Genomic DNA, 6757 nt, shown 5'->3' on the forward strand with positions numbered 1-6757 from the left:
CTGAAGGGGAGTGGAATCGGCCTCCCCAAAATGTGTGTCTTCGGCACCAGGATCACGTTGAGCTGATTAGTTTGAGAAACAGAGACATGAGAGAAGTTGTAAAAACAGAGTAGAAGTTACTCTCTCGTAGGGAAATTTATAGGAAATCTCCCTTTGCGAGGGTGTCCACTCTCGGTTCTCAGAAGAGAGCCTTTACCAGAGAGAGATTTTCCCACCTGAGAAACTACAGAGCCGGGCAATTTAGTTTTCCTTACATTTCCCCTCTCACCTTCCCGGGTTGCCTCCTCCCCCCCAAAAAGCCCCAGGCCCCTGTCCCTTTCCTTAGCTCAGGATGGTACATAAGCCTCAATTGTCCGTGCCGTGAGCCTCCTATGTTTGTGGGGCTCCTGTGCGTAGGTACCAGTATAATTAAAGTGTTTTCTTCTCCTGTTAATCCGTCTTACATCAGTGTCATTCCTAGACCAGTCACAGAAACCTGAAGGGTAGACGGGAGAAGCTTCCCGCCCCTGCAGCCTCGGGGCAGACTTCTCTGAGGGTCAGGGAGGGCCCGGCTAGGGCAGTGCCCCAGGTTTGCAGGGTCCAGTGATTCAGCACTTCTGCCCTCCTCCGCCCGCCTTTCCTGCCACCTCTGAAGCGCCAGAAGGGAGTACAGCCAGCAAAGAATTCAGACAGCGGCTAGGCCCGGCCTCACCTCTAGGCGGCGCCCTCCCCCAAATGGAGGGGCCTCTGCACAGACTTGCCTGTGCCCTTCATTTCCCAGCCACCCGCCACTGAATGAGAGTCTTCTTTCAAGTCGCCTTCAAAAAGGCCTTTGGGAAGCCTTCCCTGGCACTCCCAGGCCAAGGGGAGAGCTTTGTCCACAATGCCCCCTCCCCTGGGACCCCCTCCTCAGGACTCCCATCACCTGCCCCAGTAGCCAGTCCGGGGGTTGAACCATCCTTGTTCTGACCCTCTGGATTTCCTGTGTGCGCCAGTGGGTCTCCCGTTGCCGCAGGGCCCTCCCCTGCAACTCCAGCGCAGTCCCCTGGGTTTTGAGCCTATTCCTTTTTTCTCCCCACTTTTCCTCCAGATGCTCCCAAGGGTGGGTCCCAGTCTGGTTTTCTCGCTGTTACTTGCCTGGGCTGTGAGCTGGCACAATTGGTCCTGACTAAGGATTTGTTTTTCTTGTTGTTTACTCTCCCAGGGCGTTGATTCAACAAACTCACCCGTATTCAGCTGGTAATAGCTGATGTGCTCCCCCGCAACCCCAACAAAGAGATGCCCATTTTAGCTGGAGATAAAACCTGACCCAAAGGAGTAAATCTGACTGTGGAATTCCAGGCACCTTGGAGGAGATGGGGGGTGGCTGCCTCCTTCACCCCTGCTTAAGGCTGAAGCCAGCTGCAAGAGATCAAAGCCAGGCCACTCCACTTCTCTTGCCTGCCTGGGAAGGGAAACCAGTCTCCTCCACCTGTTGGTAGCCCGAGAGGCCCCCACAGAAGTGGGAAGTGACGTTGTCATTCCCAAGTATCATTCAAGTAAAAATGTGGATGCTTGGGCCCCACCCCTCAACCTGTGAAGTCAGATCTGAGGGTGGAGGGTTTTAAAGGTGATCTGGTGCACAACCAGGGCTGTGGAACTGTCCTCCTGTGGACAGGGTGTCCTGATTTCTGGCTGAGTGACTGCCATGGTAGGTGCCCCATAAACGCTCGAAGAATTGAATGAGAGGCAGGGAGGAGCAGTGCAAGGAGCACGGGTTCTGAGCTCTGCCACTTTCTGTGGGACACTGGGCAAGTTTCTTGCATAGGCCAAGTAGAGACACAGCCCTGCCTCACAGCGTTGCTGGGAGGGCAGCGATGCCAAACGTTCCTAGGATGGTCCCTCACAGGACACAGGGGAGTCTCCAAGAACAGTGCGCAAAGAGAAACCTCTCAGCCCGTCTTCAGGACCTAGGGAGAGCCAGCACCCACCATTTCTAAGTGCGTTTCATCCCCAGCTTTGGCCTAAGGGGGCTCCTTGAAACTATTATTTATGTGACCCACCAAGATTGCTCCTCTGGGCCCATCCCAAGCAAGCAGCATTCCTGGAATCTATTGTTTATGAGCAGGGATAAGAGGACAGGACACCACTTGCTGGTTAAACCATCTCCTCTAGAGCTTATCTCTGCCTGGGATGTTCAAAACAGCCAGCCCAGACAATTTTGCCCCTGAGGCTGCTGCCCTCTGAAGCCACCGCAGCCTGAAGAGGTGGTCTGGGCTGTGAGCCTGTGACCCACATCACCTCCAAGAAGTTTCCCTTCCTCCCTACTGTCTCCCTCTGGACCCACTGTGGGGGGATCATCTCCCCCAAACCAGCTCAACTTCCACCATCTACCTTCATTTATATTGATAAAGACCTTATCACCTCAGGCCTCCAAACCCCCAAGCCAAGGAATCAAGAGAGTATTTTTTGAGTGTGTGGTACGCGGGCCTCTCACTGTTGTGGCCTCTCCCGTTGCGTAGCACAGGCTCCGGACGCACAGGCTCAGCGGCCGTGGCTCACGGGCCCAGCCGCTCAGCGGCATGTGGGATCTTCCCGGACCGGGGCACGAACCCACGTCCCCTGCATCGGCAGGCGGACTCCCAACCACTGCGCCACCAGGGAAGCCCATCAAGAGAGTATTTTAAAATGTTTTCCCTTGGGAAGTTCCTGGCTGTCCAGTGGTTAGGACTCCGTGCTTCCACTGCAGGGGGCACGGGTTTGATCTTAGTCAGGGAACTAAGATCCTGCATGCCACACTGTGCGGCCAAATAAGTTAAATAAATAATAAATAAGGCATGTTAAAACTATTTTTTCTTTAATTTTTTTGAATGTCTTCTCTTCTGCTAGTCCTCCCCAAGGCGCTCACTAATCCCGGCTTACCTCAGCCATCACCAGGGTCCTCAAGGGTCTTCCTGCTCTGATTATCCCTGGGCCCAGTTTTATCCAATCCTCTTCTGTTCCTTCTTTCCCAAGCCCGTGCATTGGACCTCCATCACCTGAAACCCACCTTTAGCAGGCTCCACTATGTTTTCAACCTCTTTGTCCCTTCAGGCCCTCCTAGAATTCTGCCTGTCCCCTGCAGCCCTCTCAGGTGGAGGCAGGTTTCCACTGGTCTAAAACTGGGGTGGGTGTTTTCCTTGCCCTGCACTGGCATTCCCAAGCCTTTTTATTCCTTCCTTCAAAATCCTATCTCCTGCGGCACTGAATCCATCTCACCGATATTGTCTGCCGCTGTGGTCCCTCTGCTGACCTCCCAGCTCTTCCCCTCATTCACTGAGGACCCTAATTCCTGGCTCACTATTTCTCACTCCTGCTCTCATTCTAAGAGGCTTTAACATCCATGTGGCACCACATCTAACACGCTGATCTCCCCATTCCCTGCCCCTCTTGGCGCCAACTCCAACTTCCTTCTACTCCAACTCAGCCACCACCCTCACCCCTATGGTCACCCCATTCCTATTCAACACCGGCAACTACAGCACCTCTGAAATTCAACTACAAGCCTCACACCCTCACCACAACCTTCTAGGCCAAAGTGCACCTACTTTTATATCCCCTCAAGGAGTCTTCGACTTCCAATCCACTGAGCCCATCACTTTTCCACTATCATTCTTCTTTTGTCTTCCCATTCCTTTCTACCTAGCTTAGATTCCATCATCGTTGTACCTTTCAAGCACTGTCAGCTCCCTTGGGACTTAGTGTTACTTGTCTGGCAAAATCCCAAACTTGCTTAAATCCAACAATTTCACTGAGCTTACCCCTGAGCAGCTGAAAATGGGTTGAGAAAAATCACAAACTCTGACTCACAAATTTCTCTTTATATGTTCATGACCACAAACACGGTAGGCATTTAACTCTTCCTGGCAATCCTTGGATGGTTCCAAAATAGGTTTGTTCCCTCACTCTAGAAAATGGTTAGTTAATTACGTTCCCCTCTCACCAAACCCCTGACAGCTTCTTCCTACCCCGCCACTTACAGCTGATGACTTTGCCTGTTGCTTCACGGAGAAAATAAAAGCCATTAGTCAAAGAATTCCTTATCTTCCCACCTTCAAATCTACCATGGTAAAGACAACTAGGACAATTTGTATAGAGTTCATTGTAGTGGACAGTCTTGATTTGTCTGGTTTACCAGCAAACCTGTAGCTTCCATATTAAATACAATGATTGCTATAGGTTTTTGAAAGCTGTCTCTTTTCATATTACTTTCTAATATTAGTTTGCTATGAGGTCTGGTTTGTTTGTCTGTTTTACCAGGAGTGAGTGTTGGATTTCATTAAATATGTTTTCTGTATTGACTGATAGAACTATATGGTATATAGTGACCATAGACAAATGAGTAAGAAATAACTGTAAATCACTGGAATTTGAGGTGTTATTTGTTGCACGGCACTATCACAGCAAAATCTGACTAATGTGCTTGGTAAAATAGATTGGATAGCTTTTCTTCTTTCTCTCTCTCTCTCTCTCTCTCTCTCTCTCTCTCTCTCTCTCTTTTTTTTTTTTTTTTTTTTTTTTTTTATGCAAAGTTACTTACACTGTGTGATAGATGGCTCTTCATCCAGGACCCAAATGAAGACCTTGCCCCCCCCTCCCTTTTTTTTTTTTTTTTTTTTTTTTTACTTTTTGGCCACATCCTGCTGTATGTGGGATCTTAATTTCCCAACCAGGGATGGAACCCATGGCCCCTGCAATGGAAGCCCAGAGTCTTAACCGCTGGACCACCAGAGAAGTCCCTTTCTTCTCTTTCTATTGTCTGAAACAAATTGTATATTTTCTGTTCTTTGGAACAAAGCTTCCTTATAAAGCGATTTGGGCCTGGTATCTTTTGAGAGAAGGAGGCTTTTGTTACTGATTCACCTTCTTTTAGTCTCATTGGCTTATTTATTTATTTTAAAAAATTTCTTCATGAATCAATTATTACTATTTACATTGTTCTAGAAATGAATTCGTTTTCAATATTTTTTAGCATTTTTTATTCTTTCTAATATGTGCATTCAATACTATAAATTTCCCTCAAAGCAGTGCTTTCACTGCATCACACAAATTTTGATATCTGGGTTTTCATTTTCATTGAGTTCAAAATATTTTAAAATTTCCCTTGAGATTTCTTCTTTGACTCGTGCTGTTTAAAAGCGTGTTGTTTATTCTCTACGTAATCGGGGATTTTCCGGTTATCTTTCTGTTATTGATTTCTAGTTTAATTCCATTGTGGTTTGAGGGTAGACATTTTATGATTTCTATTCTTTTCAGTTTGTTAAGTTGTGCTTTATGGTGCAGAATATGGTCTACCTTGGTGAATGTTCCATGTGAGCTTGAGAAGAATGTGTATTCTGTCGTTGGATAAAGTACTCTATAGATGTCCATTATATCCAGTTGCTTGATGGTGTTGTTGAGTTCAACTGTGTCCTGCTGATTTTCTGCCTGCTGGTTCTGTCCATTTCTGATAGAGGGGTATCAAAATCTTCAACTATGACAGTGGATTCTCCCATTTCTCTTTGCCATTCTATTAATTTTTGCCTTACATCATTTGTTACTCTGTTTTTAGGTGCATGCACATTAAGGACTGTTATTGTTCTTGGAGAGTTGACCCCTTTATCATTATGTAATGCACTTCTCTATCCCTGATAACTTTCCTTGCTTTGAAGTGTGCTCTCTCTGAATGTAATATAGCTACTCCTGTTCTCTTTTGATTAGTGTTAGCAAGGTATATTTTTCTCCATCCACTTATTATTAATTTGTGTGTATCTTTGTATTTTAAATGGGTTTCTTTTGCACAACATATAGTTGTCCAAACAACATAGATTCATATTTTTTGATCCACTCTGACAATCTCTGTCTTTTAATTGATGCATTTATATCATTAATGTTCAAAGTGAATATTGATATAGTTGGATTAATATCTGTCATATTTGTTAGCATTTTCTATTTGTTGCCTTTGTTCTTTTTCCCTATTTTTATCTTCTATTCATTTTCTGCATTCTGTGCTTTTAATTGAGCATTTTATATTATTTTATTTTCTCTCCCTTTTTAGCACGCCCCTTTCTTGTGTGCATGCTTTTTTTTAGTTGTTGCCGTAGAGTTTGCAATATACATTTACAATTAATCCAAGTCCACTTTTAAATAACACTATACTGCTTCACAGGTAGTATGAGAACCATGTTATAACAAAACATGTTATAAAAAATAGCCCTGCTTTCTCCTTCCCATCCCCTGTATCGTTGCTGTTATTCATTTCATTTATGTTTAAGCACACATGAGTAACATATATATTATACATACTATATATAATTTTATTTTGAACAAAGTGTTATCTGTTAGTTCAATTAAGAATGAGGAAACTGTAAGTTTTTATTTTACTTGCACTTATTCCTTCTTCAGTGCACTTCCTTTCTTTCTCTAGGTCAGAGTCTCTGACCTATATTCTTTTTCTCTGATATTTACTGTGAAAACCTGGTCAAGCTCCTGGAAGTAAAATTTACAAAAGTGTGGGATCACCCCATGACTGAGTCCCCCCGGATTTTGTAACCCTCAAACTTGTCTGCACTGAGACTCCAGCGATTTGTTCGTTACAGTTCACGTTTTCCTACCCCAGCGTTGGGTCTCATTATGTTTCCATTCATGAGTCTCTATTCCGGTAAGCAGAGACTCCCTGTATTCACTTGTCTGTCCCTCTAATCTGTGGGCAGTGGTTTGCCCTGTGCCCTCACCTCTCTAATGTACCCAACAAGGATTGGTTTGTTGTTAGGATTGAGTG

The sequence above is a fragment of the Lipotes vexillifer genome, unplaced genomic scaffold, assembly GCF_000442215.2.
Source record: "Lipotes vexillifer unplaced genomic scaffold, Lipotes_vexillifer_v1.1 scaffold666, whole genome shotgun sequence".
Lineage (NCBI taxonomy): Eukaryota > Metazoa > Chordata > Mammalia > Artiodactyla > Lipotidae > Lipotes > Lipotes vexillifer.